General features: G+C 39.8%; 1 long non-coding RNA gene across 2 annotated transcripts in view; it reads right to left on the bottom strand.

Annotated features, from left to right (window-relative positions):
• Positions 1 to 913: 913 nt before the first annotated feature.
• LOC138810036 (uncharacterized) overlaps positions 914 to 19,738 on the bottom strand; it is a 28,676-nt gene continuing 9,851 nt past the window's right edge. The window contains exons 3-5 of one of the 2 annotated variants that reach the window (XR_011367000.1): positions 7,782 to 7,897; positions 3,434 to 3,515; positions 914 to 1,188 (exon numbers count right to left, since the gene is read on the bottom strand). This is a non-coding gene — a long non-coding RNA (uncharacterized lncRNA). Of the gene's footprint in view, positions 1,189 to 3,433; positions 3,516 to 7,637; positions 7,898 to 19,738 lie in introns of those variants that run through there. The other variant, XR_011366999.1, reaches the window with a different exon arrangement.

Raw genomic sequence — 19,738 nt, forward strand, 5'->3', positions numbered from 1 at the left:
ACCTATGTTTCTTTGGGCCTGGCTTACTTCATTTAATATAATTTCTTCCAAGTCTTTCTATTTCTTAAAAATGGGGAGATATCATTCTTTCTGATGGAGGCATACAATTCCATTATATATATACATTTTCTTGATCCATTCATCTACTGAGGGGTATCTGGGTTGGTTCCATATCTTAGCTATGGTAAATAATGGTGCAATCAACATAGCTATGCTGGTAGCTTTAGTATGGTCTTGTTTGTGATCATTTGGGTAAATGCCCAAAAGTGGGATTGCTGGGTTCTAGGGGAGCTCTATGTGGAGTCTTTTGAGGAACCTCCATATTGCTTTCCAAATGGTTGAACAAGTTTACACTCCCACCAACAATGCAGTAGGGTTCCCTTTTGGCCACATCCCCTCCAGCATCTGTTGTTATTAGAGTTCTTATTTATAGCCATTCTAACTGGTGTGAGGTGGAATCTCAAAGTTGTTTTGATTTGAAACCCTAGGTCTCCTTGGCACAGCTGAAATTTTCTTAATAAAGACCTAGAAATACAACAAATCAAAGAAAGGTCGGACAAATGGAATTGCATGAAGCTGAGGAGCTTCTGCATCGAAAAGCATATAACTAGTAAGATCAATAGAAAGCCCATGGATTGGGAGAACATCTCCACTAGCCATACAATGGATAAGGGTCTCATATCTAAAATATACTTGGAACTCAAAAAATTAAATCCCCCCAACAGCAAGTCCTCGAAGAAACAATTGCCGGATAAGTCGGTGGGCTAAAGACTTAAAGAGAAACTTCTTTGAAGAGGAAATAAGAATGGACAATAGACACACGAATAAATGCTCGGCCTCTCTAGCCATAAAAGAAATGCAAATCAAAACAACATTGAGTTTCTTACAGTTCTTTAGTGGCATTCACCTTAGCACTTGTAGACTCACCGCTCTCCCATTATGTAATGAGTTTGGAATTGTTTAATCCATTCAGAGACAGCAGTAAATTCAACCCCACATCCTTACTTTTGCTTTAGCCATGATTGTCGGTGGTGCTGAGAGGAATTCTTTTCTGTGTCTTATCTTTCATCCCGGTCATTAGAAGTTCTTGAAATTGGAGGTAGGCCTTTTTTTTTTTTAAGCCTCTTTGCCTCCAGTGATGCAGATCTTGTAACAACTTCTGCCACTTTGTTTTTTTCAAGAGGTGAGCTATGGTGGAAATTGGTATGAATGATTGTGAGCAATGACTATCACTGTTTTTTTCCCCACCTTTGTGGTTCTTAATTTCTGTTACTTTTGGTTAGTTATGATGTGGCCTTTTACTGGTGACATTAGCTGTAGGTTAAAGACCACAGTGAAGAAAAGAATGTGAGATTTAATCAAGCTGTAGAGGAAACCATGCGATCAAGGGATATGGTGAGCACGATGCATGAGGCTGATGCCCTCAAAGCACAGAATGCTGTTTTATAGTAAACTTTTTGTTTGTTTGGTTGGTTATTTTTTGTTTGTTTGTTTGTTTTTTTCAGTCACAGGGCTTGAACTCTGGGTCTGGGCACCGTCCCTCAGCTCTTCAGCTCAAGGCTAGCGCTCTACCACTTGAGTCACAGCGCCACTTCTGGTTTTCTGGTGGTTTATTGGAGATAAGAGTCTCATGGACTTTCCTGCCCCAGCTGGCTTTGAACTGCTATCCTTAGATCTCAGCCTCCTGAGCAGCTAGGATTACAGGCATGAGCCACTGGCACCTGGCATTATAGCAAACATTTTTATTAAGTAGAAGGAGTAGACTATAAAATAATGACAAAAACTTGGTATAACAAACCAGTCATATAAACCAGTACCATAGTCATTGATGACCACTACTAAGTATTCCACTCTGTGAATAACTGCATTGCTGTACTTCTATATCAGGATAGGTATCAGGATAGGTTGCTGATGTGTACCCTGGAATGAGGTTTTTTAAAAAGATGCTTTTGCTGAACTCTGTGAATAAAATAAAAGTCCCCCCCTCACCAACTTTGTATCTATGCTCTTTTATCTGAACTATGCTGCTCTTTGAAATTACCTTCAGCTCCAGGAGAGAAGAGGAAATTCTCACAGGTAATGATGATGATGACGATGATGATGATGATGATGATGATAATGATGATGATGATGATTGCTGGTCCTGAGCTCTGGGCCTGGGCACTTTCCTTGAGCTTTATGTGCTCAAGGCTAGCACAGTTAGCTTGAACCACAGCTCCACTTCTTGCTGTTTCTCCTCCTCCTCCTCCCTCCTCCTCCTCCTCTTCTTCATCCTAATTCTTCTTTTTTCTTCCTCCTCTTCCTCCTTCATTTTGTCACTTAGTGGAAGTAAGGAGTCTTGCAGGCTTTTCTGCATGGGCTGCCTTTGAACCAAGATCCTCAGCCTTAGCCTCCCAAGTAGCTAGGATTACAGGCCTCTCCTTTGTGTGACCAACTTGTTCCTATTCTATTCCAGTAATAAAATCATAATTTCTCCAGAATTCCTCTAAGAGCAAATACTGAGCTAAGGTGAACCAAGCCATACACCTGTGACCCGAGACTGTCGTAACTATGCATATCTTCTTCTCCGTATTCCCCATAAGTCTTCTTATCTTACCTGAAGTCCATGTTTGTACTCTTGAAGATGGCTGAACATGTACTGAAGTGTTGTCTTCCCAAGGCTGCAATGGGATAAATCTTTCTCTGCCCTTCACCAAGCCTCCATATTTGGTATTTGGAGACAAGTAGCTAGATCAAATTGGGAGTCCTGGACTTTGGGCCTAGGATCTAACAATTCATTTTCACCCTACCACTGCCATGTATTTTTTCTGCTGTTACAATGTCACTAGGCAGCAGGCATTTTTCAGCTACATAATAGTTTTATGAGACCACCAGTGTTGAAATGGACCACAGTTAAATGAAACATATTTTAGTAAATGTAATAGTTTTCTTTTAGTGAGCGCATGCTAATTTCACAAAAATTTAAAGAATCACACCTTCCCCAACATTTGCAAACCTACATGATTGTGAAATAAATGTAAACTTCCAAATTTTTTGCAGCATCCAACTCCCTAACCTTCAGAGGTGATTGAAACTGAAAGATTTTTTTTTTGTTACCGTTTTAAAATACTATAAAATTCAGTTTGTTCTATACTTATTTGGCTTTGTTAGCTGTCCTGGCCCAGGGCTCACATCATGTTAGAAGTGTCATCTCTCTGGCTCTTGATTGACTGTTCTCCACTGGGGAAGAGAATCCATGGGGATCCTCCATGGGGAATCCACTGTGCAGAGTCCATGGAGATGTCCATTGTGCCCCCTTACCTCCCATGCCATTCCTCCCCAAGCCTGACTATCCAGAATGCTCAAATCCCTTCCTAAACAACATTGTAACTGCTTCCTGGGTTGGCACACAAGCAGCCATGTTATCTCTCCATGACTAAATTTGCAATACTACCTTTTGTCTTTACTGTACAGTCCTGGGCTCCAGAAGTGGTTTCTGGGTTCCTGGAATGAGCTTCCATCTACTGGCTGGAGTCCTGTGGAATGAGATGGAGTGACTGCAGACCAGGAGCTGGAAATCAGCTCTTCCTGTATCACCACATTCAAAGTGCAGAACATGCAGGAGTTTGCACCTGAACTTAGGTGTCATTTCAAAGGTGTATCTGTCAAAGGTAGGAAGGCAGACTTTACAGTACAAGAATATGTTAACTTAGTTGGTAACTGTTAAATATCTATATATCTGGGTTTTATTTAAAATACTGTACAGAGGGGTTACAATTACATGGGCAAGATAATGAGTATATTTCTTATCAAGCATTGTAGCGTCCTCCTTTGTTTCCCCTTCCCATCCCTTCCCATCCTCCCCCTGTCCCCCACCCAATCCTCCCCCCCACCCCCACCGCACCAAAGTTGTAAAGTTCGTTTTTAACATAAGGACTTGTACAACCCATTGTTGCAATGGTTCCACCTGTATCCCTATTTAAACGATTTGTTTTTCCCCTTCCCCTCCACAAATTATACCAACATCAAATACAGTGAAAGTAGGGGTTATACTGTGGGGGAGGGACATACAAAGCAACAAAGAAATAATCTTATAAATGTGTTAGAAACAATCGCATGAAAGAAAAAAAAACATTTGAATACATATCTTAGGGTTCATTTTCTGACCTTTTCTGCTTGACTCAGACATATACTAGATATTGCAAATAAGGGAAACCATGGGACCTATGTTTATTTGGGCTGGCTTACTTCACTTAATATAATTTTTTCCAAGCCTTTCCATTTCCTAACAAATGGGGCAATGTCATTCTTTCTGATGGAGGCATAGAATTCCATTGTATAGTAGATGAATGGATCAAGAATATATATCTGGTTTTTGGACCTTTATCTACTCTTACCTTGGGTCCTGAAAACATTAACATTAAAGGTAATGTTATCCATTTTATTCATATCATTTTTATTATTGTTAAATAGTTGTACACAAGGTGTGAATTCAATATGAGCACAATAGATCTTGATCAATGTCTTGGCTCAACAAAATTCTTTTTCCAACCTACAAATTTTTCTCCATTGAGACATGTTTACAAACTATAAACATGTGGAAACGTGTATAACTAATATAAGCTAATGAAAAAAAAAGAGAGGTAAGTGTGTGAGGTGATTGCTAGACAAAGTGGTTCACACCTGTAATTCCAAGTGCTTGGAGGCAGAGGTAGGAAGATTATAGTCTCAGGCTGGTGCCAGACAAAGCATAAGACCATATTTGAAAAAATAAAGGAAGAAGGCTAGAGCGGAGTAGAGCTGCTGCCTAGCAAGCAAGAGTATGTGGTTCAAATATAAATGAAATACATATGTATATACATACATATATACTCGCATACATACATGAGGAGATGAGTGGCAGAAAATATTTCCGGTCATAATATGCAAGTGAGGGCTGCAGATATATAATTCATGACTTACACTTTTCTTTTAGTCCTTACAACCACCCTAGGACAGTAGGTAGGTAGAAGAAAACGAAGATTCATAAACACAATTGCTTTGCTCCAACACACAAAGCTACTTCCCCAGTTTGCATTCGATGCAGAACAAATTGTCCCAAGTAGAAAAGAGCTGTTTAAAGCATTGGCTGGCCTTGCTCCATAGCTCCTTTCCTGACATTACTCAGGAAGCTGCCCATAGCAGGCTAACACCCACAGGTTAGATTCAGACTGGCCCCTCTCACTTGCTTTGGGTTAGTTCTGCTGTTGCTGGGAGACATGACCTTCCCTGATTTTGTCCTAACTAGTACTGTTTCACTTCCCTGTCTCTTTTATGCCCCTGGTTTGGTGCAGTTCCCAGCCCCTAGTGGTGCTTACTAATAAGCATTCAGGTCACTTAGAAGCAGCAGGACTCTGAGGTTACTCAACCTAACTTTCTGGCAATGTGGGGATAATTACAACACTCAGCACACCGACTGCTTTAACATTGCAATGTAGGAAGAGCACCTGGCAGGGTTGATGCTACCAAGCTCACTCAGAGTGCCTGGGATGTGTTCCATCAATGAATGCATGCTGATTTTTTACACTTAGGAGTAAAACACCAACTTGATTTCCAAATACCAGCCTTGCAAAAGACAGAGGGCGGAAGTAATTTCAAACTACAGAGCTGAAATTCTTTTTAAACAAGCGATAAAGATAAACAAAACAAAGGAACCAATCAAGCAGAGTCATACCACCCACCCTCCTGCTTTCTCCAAGTTAAGGGGTGAAGATCCACAGTGGGTGGATTTGCTTCAGCCAGGACTGAAAGTGACAACTTTCAGGACCAGAGGTGGGGACATACCTTTGCGTCCCCAGAGCTGGGTCACAGAAGAGCACTTTCAGAGCTAGCAACCGCACAGCACTTTGGGTCTGGACTGCCACGCTCCTGCTGAATTTGGGACCTGCTCTGTGGAGTGCCACCCTGCCCAGTGTGAATGTTATGCTCCCTTGCCTGTCTGTGGTAGTGGGACCAGCCTTGCTCCTGTCCCTCCATGCAGAAGCACAGGCCCAATCGTCTCAAGAGTCCTCAGCACCCAGAGGGGAGAATGCACTGTAGGGTGAAGTTGCCAGGGGTGGGTGGGGCTGGGGTTGGGGGTGGAAGTGTTGGCCAGAGGTGTCAAATTGGACTGGGGATGCCCTGGGAAATACACCCAATTAGGCTGAGGCCCAGTTCTAACAGGCCAGGAGCCCTTTTAGGCATCTTCTATAGAATACATGATGCCTATGGAGGGACATGCTTGGAAAGTTTAGGGTTTCCTGGTTATTGCCAGGGTGTGGCTGCAGGATGTAATTTCTGGAATCTGCCACTTGAGTGATAGAGAAGTTACTTTCTCCTCCAGGCTCCATTTCCTCATCTCTGATTGAGGAAGCATTTACTTCCTCAATTTATTATTATTTTCTTGGTGCAGACTGAATAAGAATAGAGATGTAAGGAGATTTTTTTTTAATCCACAAGAATGCATTTTATAATTTGCAAAAAATAAGTTTTAGGAAAGTTGTTCAAGATAAGAATAGAAACACGTTCAGAAAACTGCTGTCGGACTTGCTGGGCTTTTTTTTTTTTTAATCTTCTTTCTTTTCTTTTTTTTTTTAGGGTTTGTTTTTGTAATCATGACTGGCCCATTGGCCTGTGGCACACTTGAATAGTTACTGGACTTTCAAAGCTAACATCCCATACTAGAGAAGGTACAGTGGAAATCCTTCCTGAGTCATGCCTTTGTTCTTAGCCAGAAGTGTTTTCCTTTGTCTTTTGTGGTTGGGTGTTGGGGAAGGGCATCCTTGGATCCATAATACATATGAAGTGTTTATAAACCAATTTACAATGGGACTTTACTGGTTGATTTTGTAGCCTCAGAAATGAGTGGACTTTGAATAACAATTTAAATGACTTAGAAGAGTGCTATGAAAGACTTTTGGGTTTACCAGCTCACTCCCAACACCAACAAAATCAAAGCAGACATAGACAGTATGGTATGACTATCTTTGTAATGAATGTAGTATTTAAAGACCACATGATTGTTAGAGAAAAAACTACTCCCTGAGTATGCACAGGACAGAGAGTAAGAGAAGAAGGATGAAGAAATGGCCTTGGGTGTTAGCACCTGCAATATCCAAGATAAGTAGCTACTGATCCATTCTCCATATGGAATTTGGCTCAATTTAAAGACAAACATGATTTTAGGTTAACATTCCCAAGGGTTTATAATGTGGGATTTTATGGACCAAATCAGAAACTTACATAGGGAAGTTTCTCCCACTTAGAAACAAGACATTTAATATCTGAATTTTTAAAAAGATGAATTGGAGATGTGGGTCACTGTGTAGATTATTTGCTCAGCATACACAAGGACACTGTCACATTGAAAAAGTGTTGATGTGGGAGAATACTTAAGCTGGAAAACTAAGATTTTATTTTCCTGGTAAAACCAAGGGATAAAGTTTCTATTTTCATGCACTATTTGCCAATTCAATGACTTAATAATACCCTGCTCTCATAAGGCAATGTTCAGGTACGTCTTTCATAAAATTTAAGTTTCTAAACACAACTTAAAGCCAAGATACTGGATTTACAGTTATCTCCCCTAGGAGATACTGCAAGCACAGATTACAGGTTACAGGTTGTGCTGAGGTGATCACATACCTTTTATTACTTCAGCTTACACCTGGAGGCAAGATGGGGAGATAGTAATGGAAGGGAAGAGAAGTCTATCATTAAACTTATTAGTCTGAACAAATTCTTAACATCTTTCTATTGAAGTTGGGTGGGGCTTATCTTTTAACCTTCTCTCTGTAGTTGAACTCTAGACAGTTATGGTCTTCGTGTTGCTGAGGCTTGATAACCGTCAATTGGATCCCGGCCCTTTCTTCTTTAGGGATTTCAGGTGCTATCCTCATCTCTTGAAAAAAAAAAAAAGACCTCTTGTTAGGTCTTGTGCCTGTGTGGTTCTTTGGGGGAGGAGGTAACTGAGGTCACATGAGATCCATCCCTTTATCATTAATTCATTTAACTAATGAGGCTTGAATATTCTCCCTAATGTTTGATTATTAAAGTTTTCAAATGTTGAGAAAAGTTAAAGACTATTATAGTGTATATCTACAGAGAGAGAGAGAGAGACAGAGAGACAGAGAGAGACAGAGAGAGACAGAGAGAGACAGAGAGACAGAGAGAGAGAGAAACATACTCGTCATTTAACTGTCGTTGATTAGTCCCAATTATTTGCTTGGAGCTGAGCGTTACTAAACTTTAAATGGGAAATTAGGGAAAAAGAAAGGTTCTTATTTGGCCAGTTAGTTTGCAAAGGGGCCATGTGATGGGTAGGGAAGGTTATGTTAAAGTTGCTTTATAGACACTGAATTTCTTGAAGGTTTAAATGTTATCCTTGTAGTTAGGAGTCATTGAAGATGTTTTAAGAAGTGATTCTCATGTTTTAGACTATCCAGCTTTTTCATAAGGACTAGGCTGCATTGGATAAGGGTGCCAGATGTATTCAGAAGCTTTGTGTATGTTTTGGGGCAAGCATGCATTGAACTGCAAATAGAACAGATTGTAAAGAGGAAGAAAAAAGAAGTATGGAACTTGGTGGCTGACTTGCTGTTAGCAATAATAAATAGTGTGGTGCTGTTGAGAATCCAGAAGTCAGATGAGAAAGAAGTCAGGAATGGATGATGATAGCTTGGTAATCAATTCTGAGTGTCAGAGACTGCTTGGTAAAGTATAGGTTGAGTGTTGAGATGGTGGCCTGGAGTGCCTAACAGCAAGGTCAAGACTGAACAAATACATAGAATGTTCTATCCAATCAGGGATTGGGGTAATGGGATAGGCACATATGAAGGGGGAAAAGAAGGACATGACCTTGAGGAAAATTGGACTGCATGGAATTCTTGGAACAGAAACAACACAGGTGCTCAATTATTCTTCTTTCACAGATACTATTCTATCCACAATATTATCAGAACAATAAAATTATTAATAACTTAAAACCATCTTCATACAGTCATTTCCATTTTGGAAAATGCAGGGAGAGGGTGGGAAAAGAGGAAAGTTCTTTTCACCTGCAGGACTTTCAAAGTACATAGTGTTTTATCCATGTTAGCCAGACAATTGAATGAATTGGTTTCTTTCACAAAGCAACACTCACTCTATCTGGAATCATGAAAAATCTATCCCATGGTGACCTGTATTTTCTAAATATAACCTCAGATTTGACACTTACTCAGATGTCTGCTCATCAAATCTTTATTAATTTGTCACATATTAATTCAAACTCTGCTCTTCCCTTTCATTTTAATAGATTAGCTCATTACCTATATGTTGAATAGTATTCAGCTCTGTAATCTCAACTTATTATAATTGAGATTATAATATATATACATTTACGTGTATGTGTGTGTATGTATGTATATATATATATATATATATATATATATACATATATGATGTTATATTGAGGCAAGGGATGTTAGATTTATTTAGTGGTGGTTCTGTGTCCAGGGACCATCCCAAGGTCTCAAGTAGTTGAGGAGCTATCTTTCCTCTTCTGTGGAACATCCCATATGTATATTAGATGTATGTATGTATGTGTGTGTGTGTGTGTGTGTGTTTCTCACTACAGCAGTAAAAGGCAATATGATTCATTTAGAATGCAAGTGCTTTATCTACAGGACTTGAGATGGTCAGGTAGCACCATACAATATTGTTAAGTGGCAGAAGGAACATTTGAAGAGGCTTGTACATACTCTAACCCCTTCATATTATGCCAGTTGTATTGCATTTCCTTCCCACACACTTAAGGATGGACCAGGCACATGTCCTCCTTGCTAGCTCTGCTCTGGTTTGGAAGATTGCTCAGTAGGGAAACTTGAAATAAAACTGCATAGTTATCCTGGGAGGGTGTCTGCACTCCTATTCTATGTTCCTTTGTTGCATGAGTGTGTGTGTGTGTGTGTGTGTGTGTGTGTGTGTGTGTGTGTGTGCGGGTTTGCAAGCACGCATGCATATGAGCACGTATCAGTACTGAAGCTTGAACTGCATAATTCAATGAACTCTCACTTAGCATTTTTTTTTTTTTTGTCGGTCGTGGAGCCTGAACTCTGGGCCTGGGTGCTGTCCCTGCGCTCTTCAGCACAAGGCTAGCACTCTACCACTTGAACCACAGCACCACTTCTGGTTTTCTGGTGGTTTACTGGAGATAAGAGTCTCATGGACTTTCATGCCTGGGCTAGCTTTGAACCGTGAACTCAGATCTCAGCCCCCTAAGTAGCTAGGATTACAGGCGTGAGCTGCCAGTGCCTGGCCCTCAGTTAGTTAATTTGTTCAAGGCTGGTACGCTACCATTTGGGCACAGCTCCACTTTCAGCTTTTTGGTGGTTAATTGGAGATCTAAGCCTCATGAACTTTTTACCTGAGCTGGCTTCAAACTACTATCCTCTAACCCAGCCTCCTGAGTAGCTAGGGTTATAGGTGTGAGCCACTAGCATGTGGCACTTGTCTTGCTTTTTTGCCATTTTTTTTTTCAGATCCTGGGGCTTGAACTCAAGGACTGGGCTCTGTCCCTGAACCTTTTTGTGTTCAAGGCTAGCACTCTACCACTTGAGCCATAGCAGCACTTCTAACTTTTTCTGAGATAAGAAACTTTTTGGAGATAAGGGACAGCATGGATTTTCCTGCCTGGGCTGACTTCAAACCATGATCCTCATATTTCAGCCTCCTGAGTTGCTACAATTTTAGGTGTGAACCACCTGTGCCCAGCTAATGTTTTAACTTTTTAAAAAACCTTTAAATGCTTTTAAATTGTTAAAGAGCTTTTTCACATATAACCAACCTCTCTCCAAAGTGCTAATCCCTAAAACTGATATGCTTCTGTAACCTTCCTATTTCTCTCAGTTTAACAATCACTTCATTAATTCTCCCAAAGATCACACCTTCAACACTGCTGACTTTTTCAAAAGGATGAAATGGGAAAAAATATTTTCTATAGTTTGTTTGACTCGCCAATATTGTTGTCTTTTCTCATCTTCCCATTCACGTGCATATTTAAGGTTACTTTTTGCTTCCTTATTTATTTTCCTTCCAAGGTGAATCTTTAGAGAAGAGAGGCATCGGATGAGGGCCTCCTCCGCTTGATCACCCACAATGGACTCTGGTAGTCACAAGAACTGTGCTGTTTCCTCAGTCTTTTTGTTGCTGAAGTTACAAGCAGCCACTTGCAGAATGAGCAATGAAGTTTGCATTGCAAATGGGGTCATGACCCAATGAGAACTTAATAAGTTCAGTGTTTATTTGTCCTGAGTTACAGAACTGAGGAGTTGAACCTTATAACAATCTTACCCAGTCAGCCTGGAGTTACCGGTTTTCCTGCACATCTGTCTTCTTTTGTAGTATGAAAGCTCCTTGAAGGCAGGCATTGTCTCATTTTTATCCACGATTCCCCCACAAGTTTTGAGCAGGACTCTCACCCCCTACGATATACCCAAAAAATCTCTGGGGATGGAATGTTTTCAAGATGACAAAATTGTTTGTGAAGAAAAGACTGTGGAGGGGCTTATGAGCTTCAATGAACTGAGAAAAGTAATTGCTTAATGTTGAACAAGGATAGAAAGTCTACGAGGAAAGACATGGCTGGGCAAAAGGCCACATAATCTAAAACTGAACAAAAAGAAACAGGAAGTTAGATGGAGATGAAATTGTTCTGAAGCATTAGTCTTACAATGAAGTTTTATCTGACACAAGGACAAAGTAGCACCATAGCTAACACTGAAAGTGAAAAACTTTCTTGCTTGGATTTCTTTTTTAAATGTTTTTTTTTTATTGTAAAAATAGTGTACAGAGGGGTTACAGTTACATGAGTAAGGTAATGAGTACATTTCCTATCAAGCATTGTTATCTCCTCCTTTGTTTTTCCCCTACCCTCCCTTCCTTACCTACCTCTCCAACACCCCCTACCCCCAGCTGTAAAGTTCGTTTTTCAACATAGTGTCTGGTACATATCATCGTTACAATGGGTCAACCTGTTTCCTTATTTCAGCATTTTGTTATTTCCCTTCCCCTCTCCAAATTACAAAAATGTATATACAAGATGCAGGGCACTGACATCAAATACAGTGAAAACAGGGGTTATACCGTGGGGAAAGAACATACAAGAGAAACCAAAAGAAATCACATAGTAGGATTTCTTGATAAAAACTATTAGCCATCAGTAAATCAGCTAAAAATTTTTTTTCATTTTTTCTTTTCCATTTCTGGGTATTAGTGTTTGTAAGATCAACTAAGCTTAAAGCAGAGAGGTCCTTGTGTGACACAAGAACTTCCACATTTAGGCCTATGTTTTATGATACACAGCACCAAAATGTGGCAGGCTGCCAAGTCTACACATGGTTCACAGAAAATGCATTGGAAGTCATTGTGGAGAATTTGTTGACAGTTTCTTTCTTAATCCATGTTCAAAAACATGTAGTAGACCAGTTCTGTGCTTTGCACCCCCAAATTGATTTTCTCGAATAACTTAACAGAATTATATAGGTTTCTAGCTTAGCAGAGTGTTCTTTCTGGCATCAACATGGCTGCATGAATCATCATTGTAACTCAGAGACTACAGGAATAGTATTCTGATCTTGTTGGCTGTTTAGTTGCATCCTAGAAATTCCAGGCGGAGGATGCTGGGAATTATGCAGTGCATTTAATAATCATTGTAATTTACAAATGAAGGAACAAAAGTCTAGAGGGAAATGAATGGACTTCTCTGAGGATTCATGGGTTGATAAAGATGGGAACTTGAAAGTGTACACATGCAGGAATGATGGCAGGGAACCTTCCCGTGCACCTTGGAATGACTGTCCTTTAAGAGCTACCTTTACTGCTTTATCTCTCTGCCTTTCTCAATATGCCATGGGAGTGGGATGGTAAAGACCACCAGCCAAAGACGACTAAGAAATTGCTTATAATGAGACAAAGTTTTCTTAGTTTTAACCTGTAACATAGAAAGACCCACACCCAAGGGATGGAGAACAAGAAGGAAGCTCTGTGCGGAGTGTGTCAAGGGAAGGATCTGAGGAGAGAGTCCCATTGGATCACTGCTGGCAATTTGGCTGGGCAGCTCAGCAACAGACCTTCTCTGTAGTCTCTTTATTCAGGATGTGGGAGGGGATGGAACAGATGATATCTTGGGTCAGAAAATAGCACAAGAAAGGATGTAGATCATTTTGTAGATGTGATGGAGTCTTGGGTAAGTAGAAATACTGCCAGTTATATTAAAAACATCTCACTGATTAGCAGCAGGGCTGATTTTTATGTTTCAAGGTTGTAATTCTCTCCCTCTTGCTCTCTCTCTCACCTCTTTCACACACACACACACACACACACACACACACACACACACACACACACACACACACGCGCACACACACACATTCCAATGATAGCTAAACCAATGGTAAAATTGAATAATAGTAGCCAGGTTTGGTGGCCCATGCCTATAATTTCCCTACTGAGGAGAGGCAGAATGATTTCAAGTTTGAGGCCATCTGAGCCTCATAGTGGGCTCCAAACAACAAACAACAAACCTAAGAGAGTGAAGGAGGGAGAATAATATCAGATGTCAACATGTGTATATAGAAACATGGCATAAGAAAAGTCTAACAGAAAGCTGTTAAACAATAGGAAATGAATGAAGGGACCAGGAAAAACAAAGAGCAATTCTGATCAAATATTCTGATATTCTGATAAAGATAGAATATATGCATGATGAAATATTATGGCAAAACTTCTTAGTGCAATTAATATACACTAAAAATGAAAGTATTGTATTGTATTGTATTGTAGAGGGGGTGGGGCTGGAGTGGGGCAGATCAACAGGGAGGCTGAATGAGGGTTGAAATATTTTATATATGTATAAATTATATATTATATAATATATAATATTATATATAATATATTATAAATTATATATGTATAACTATGAAAGGCTGACATTGTTTTTCAAAAGAGGAAAGGAGATAAGAGTGAGTAGGAAGTGGGATTCATAGAATACAGTATATGTGTGTGTGTGTGTGTGTGGAAATGTCACAATGACACCTTCTTTTTGCATAAGCAATGGAAGATCTTGGTTAATGGTATGAACTATCCACCCACTAAAACCAGCTAAGTCAGATGTAGGAGTAATCTTGGATTCTTTGTTTTACTTCAACTATAATATTGCATCATTGACAAGATTCTGCCAAGTTCGCTTCTCATTAATTTTCAATCTTCCTTGTCTATCTTAAAGGATTACTATCTTCCTGCCTTAGTCCAAGCTCCAATCATCTTTCTGCTGGACTTTGGTGGCTACTGTCATATTAGTTACTTGTCTCAGCTCTGTGACAACTAGCTGACAGAAACAACCTAAAGGAGGAAGGATTTATTTAGGCTCATGGTTTCAGAGGTGTCAGTCCATGACGGTGGCAAGGGCATGACAGAGAAGAGCAATGACCTCTAATGACCTACAATTAGGTTCTACTTTCCACAGTTTCCATAGCTTTTCAAGATAGTGTCACTCTGAGGGAACCTGAGTCTGTGGAAGACATGTATAGTTCAGGCCCATCTTTACACTGCAGTTGTAGGATTCTTTTCAGAATGTCAAGAGTTTTAGCAGCTTGTGGTCACTACAGGACAACATAAAATTCCTTAATATATATGACAAGTCTCCATGGTCTGTCCTCTCTTCAATTCTCTAGATTTCACCCTCTTTCTTCACTTTCTGCTTATGCTTACAGTTACCATATAACTGCTCAACCTGGCTCTGAATCTTGAGCCTCTAGATCTCAGCTTCTTGAATAGCTAGGATTACAGGCATAAGCCACTGGTACCACCTGCTGCTAACAATACATTTTAAGATGGCATAAATCCCTCAGCCCCCCAAATAAGATAATGAGAGGCATGGATAGATTAATTTATCCTGAGGCTAAAGTCAAAGTTGGAAACTAATTTAGAGATTTACTTTAGTCCATACAAAATACTGTGGACAGTGACTGGGTTGTGCCAGTAGTGCTGGAATAGAGAGGATTAGTTGAAAGCATCTGGGCTATTCCATTGGTGTTGGCCGTAAGAAGACAAGGAGAGAAGAGTCAGAAAGGAGTTCTGGGTTTTTAGCTTTAGGGTTTGACAGCATAGGGGATCCCCAACAGACAGCTGTTTAGAGAAAATGATATCAAATTAGTTGTTGAATCAGTTGTTTCCTTTTTAAAATATCCCAATAGTTGTACAAAGAGGATTTAATTCAACATGAAGTTTTTGAATTCTTCAAATTAATTTTGATTTTTGTTGCTATAATACAAACACATAGATGAAAAAACCTGAGTAATAGAAAATTTTGTAGTCTTCACTTTTCCCTTTCCTTCATCTTGAGACTTCCTTCTAGTTTATTCTAGTATCTTCTTCCAATTGTGTGTGTGTGTGTGTGTGTGTGTGTGTGTGTGTGTGTGTGTGTGTGTGTGTGTGCACATGCGCCAGTCCTGGGGCTTGACCTCAGGACCTTGGCACTGTCCTTGAGCTTTCTTGCTCCAAGCTAGCACTCTGTCACTTGAGCCACAGCCATTTCCAGCTTTTTTGATGCTTAATTGGAGATTAGAGTCTCACATACTTTCCTAGCTGGGCTGGCTTTGAACCTGGATCTTCAGATCTTAGCTTCCTGAGTAGCTAGGATCATAGGCATGAGCCTAATCTTTTTGTTTCATTGGTTTTGCAGTGTACATCTTTATAACTTCAAGTCTTTTCTACTCACTTATTCTTTAACAATACAGACAGGTAGCACTTTTACAAACTGAGCTTTCTTACCTTGAATCTCCTCTAAATGGTTATAGATCTTTGTATGTCAATATCCATTGTTTACCTTATTAAACAAGTATTGCTCACTATACACCTCCAAGCAGCTTGCTGTAATTATGTTCCCTTTCTTGCACAGTTTTAAATACTTTATTGAATCAATAATTGCCTCCTTTCAGATTGCTCCTTGCAATGGAATGTTGTATAGGGTATGGAATGTGGTGTGTCCTCTTATTGACTTAAGGTTGTTTTTGTTTTGTTTTGTTTTCCAAGTGGGATCATGCTGCATGAAGTATCACTTTTGTTTCTGAGGTGTTTGCTTGTTTTCATGTAGCTCTGATGCGCTTTCTTTCTACTGTTGCTCCTTGATATTCCTTTATGTGTGGGAAAGTCGATTGTTGATTGATGCTCCATTGAGTTGAAGGGAACTGTTAGCAGTTAGTTGGTTGAAGGAGTCTCAGTCATCTGATTGGGCAGACCCCACATGTCTATGCATGTAGGTTCTTTCTCCAAAAGGAAACAGTCATTCCAGAGAGAAATCTTTGTCCCGGGCCTAGGATGAAAAATGGTGATGGGTGATGCTTCTATTCCAGGGCTAGGTGGATGCTGGCAAGTAGGCCTTCTCTTAGTTTTTTTTTTCTTTTTAGTTTAAATTTTATTGTACAGAAGGGTTACAGTTACATAAGTCATATAATGAGTACATCTCTTTTTGAGCAGTGTAACACCTCCCTAATTTTCTTCCACTTTTTCCCCTCCAGAGTTCCTCCCCCCAAGTTGTTAAGTTCATTTCCAACATAGTGTCTAGTGAGTACCAATCCTGAAACGCTTTAGGCTTCTTCACACCATTTCTGTGAGCATGTCTTCTTCACTATTTCTCGTAGTCACAGCTTGTATTATTACTGCTTGAATTTTCTGAAGCCTACATTTTCTATAGAATAAGCCTCTCCCTTCCTCTGCGAATACTCTCTTGCCTAATACCTTATTCAGTACTTTTGAGTTTTTCTGTGGGTCTATACTTTTCATTAGCTCATTTTTTTTCATTTGCATCCATTTTCTTTCTTTGCAAAATGGTTGCTTTGCACCTAACAATAGCAAACGTTTGATTTGCCTCATTTACTCATCTCCTGTTCGTTTAGATTATGAGATTTATACCTTTTAAAAACATCTTTACTCCCCAGCACCATCAAAAACAAAATTGTACGTTATCAGTTCACATGGTTCAGCAGAAGGGTAAGGCTCCATTTTTACATGCAGTGTTTCATAAAACCAGGGAGGTCAGGTTGAGCAGGAAGACAGATAGAGGAGCCCGGAGGTTTTGAGAGGAGCTACTTTGCTAAATGGAGCGAAGGTTGGGTAATCTATGGACTAAGGATAGAATCCTGGGAAACCGCATGCTGAAAGGAAAGACAGAGAAAGAATAAGTACAAAGTGGAAAGTTCTAAAAGACCCATGAAGACACAGACTAAAAGAGGCAAGATAAAAGGGGCAATGGGAACATGTCAGAAAAGTCAATTAAGACTGAAATGTTTCTTTTGAAGTTGGAAATATGGAGATCATTAATGATTTTAGTAAGATGTATGGGCAGAAGGCTGAAGGCAGAAAGTAAGAGACTGAAAACAATTTTCTGCTTCATAAATTGCTGACAGAAGCAATACTAGAGGGTGATTCAGTGACTCCCAAACCAGACAAACCAGCCTGTGGGCATTTTTCCATAGTCTCTGCCTCCAGTACCAAACATGAATACATGTGCACACACACACATACACACACACACACACACACACACACACAGCATGCATGCATGCATGTGTGCATGCATCCAAAGTTTGGAGACTCAGTGACTTTGTTCCTCTTTGATTGGCCATAGGAATACTTTGGTTGGTTTGATTTCTAGAGATTATTTTCCATGCCCAGCACCTTCTTAACAGATGGGACTTCAAATTCTGGATATGGTCAATGAAGCTGTTCTTGGGAACCATGCATTTCATCAATTCTGTATCTCATGAAAGGCTCTGAGCTGCCCGGCAATGCGGAAGCCCACTTCATTTATTTAACAACACTTCATTTCCCAAACACTTTTCCTTTATCTGGCTAAACTAGAATTCCATAAGGGATCCTGAAGGCTGAAGGAAATTCTGGCTTACATAAAAAAATCAATTGCTCTTCCCTTTTCCTTTGTTCGATAACCACCCCAAATTTTTTAATACTTTTTTATTGTAAAATACTGTACAGAAGGGTTACAGTTACATGAGCAAGGTAATGAGTACATTTCTTATCAATCATGTTGCCTCCTCCTTTGTTTTTCCTCTTCCTTCCCTTCCCTCCCGTCTCCACTACTACACCCCACCCCCACTGCCTAAATTGTAAAGTTCGTTTTTCAACCTAGTGTCTTATACATCTCATTGTTACAATGGGTCAACCTGTATCCCTATTTAAACATTTTGGGTTTTTTTTTCCTTCCCCTCCCCAAATTATACCAACATTAAATACAGTGAAAACAGAGGTTATACCATGGAGGAGGAACATACAAGGCAACAAAAAAAATCACATGGTACCTTATAAATATGTTAGAAAAAATAGCAAGAAAGAAAAAAAATTGTGTCCCTATCTTAGAGTTCATTTTGCTTAACATCATCTTATCTGGTCATATGAATATAGCTTTTGACCTTTTCTACTTGCCCCAAACATATACTTGTTATTGCAAATAAGGGAAACCAAGGGACCTATGTTTCTTTGGGCCTGGCTTACTTCACTTAATATATTTTTTTCCAAGTCTTTCCATTTGCTAACAAATGGGGCAATGCCATTCTTTCTGATGGAGGCATAGAATTCCATTGTATATATATACCACATTTTCTTGGTCCACTCATCTACTGAGGGGCATCTGGGTTGGTTCCATATCTTAGCTATGGTAAATAATGCTGCAATAAACATAGTTGTGCTGGTAGCTTTAGTATGGTCTTGTTTGTGGTCATTTGGGTAAATGCCCTAAAATGGGATTGCTTGGTCATAGGGGAGCTTTATGTGGAGTCTTTTGGTTTGGATACCTAACAAACAACTCAGAGCAGAACTTCCCAGGCTTTGTTCACTTTCTCCTGATTTCATTCACTGTTTCCTAACTTTGAGAAAAGGTCCCACTGTCCATGTATTAGTTTCCTAAGGCGGCTATGACAAAATGACACTCAGGGTGACTTGCAGCAACTGGAGTTTGTTGTCTCATAGTTCAGAAAGCTGGAAGTTCAAAATCAGAGATTCAGCAGGGCAGGGCTCCTGTGAACCTGGAGAGGAAAATTCTTCCTTGCCTCTTCCAGTTTTTTTGGTTTGTCAATAATACTTCAGATTCTTTGGCTTACAAGTGTACTACTCCACTCACCACTTCTGTCATTCTATGTTTCTGTCTTGGCAGGACATCGAAAAGTCTTTCTTCTTCTTTTAAGGACACAGATTACACTGGATTAAAGCTCTACCCTACTCTAGGCTAACCTGATGCTAACTGAACTGACAACATTGACAAAGACTAGGTGTGTCTATTCTGGGGTACTTCAAACTGTATTTTGGGGTAATGCAACTTAACGTGTAACAATCTATGTAGTCACTCTGAGCAAAAAATCTTAGGGATTTTGCTATGGCTAGATGGTGTCTCTCTAAAGTTCATATGCTAGAAATTTAATCTTGGTGTTCCTGTGAATGGTATTTGGAGGTGAGAACTTTGGGAGGCAGATAGTATTAGATGAGGTCATGATTGCTTTAAAAATGACTTTTTAAGAAGAGGAAGAGTGACTTGAACTAGCTGGATTTCCTTGCCTCCTGGTGTGATACCTTCTGCCATGTTATGCTACAACAGACCCCCAACATATGCAGGTGCCCTACTCTTGGACTTCCAGATTTCAGAGCCATCAAGTAAACATCTGTTCTGTTGCCATAGCAACTGAAAACAGGATAA

Source organism: Dipodomys merriami, unplaced genomic scaffold (assembly GCF_024711535.1).
Source record: "Dipodomys merriami isolate MVZ:Mamm:240054 unplaced genomic scaffold, mDipMer1.0.p SCAF_5, whole genome shotgun sequence".
Lineage (NCBI taxonomy): Eukaryota > Metazoa > Chordata > Mammalia > Rodentia > Heteromyidae > Dipodomys > Dipodomys merriami.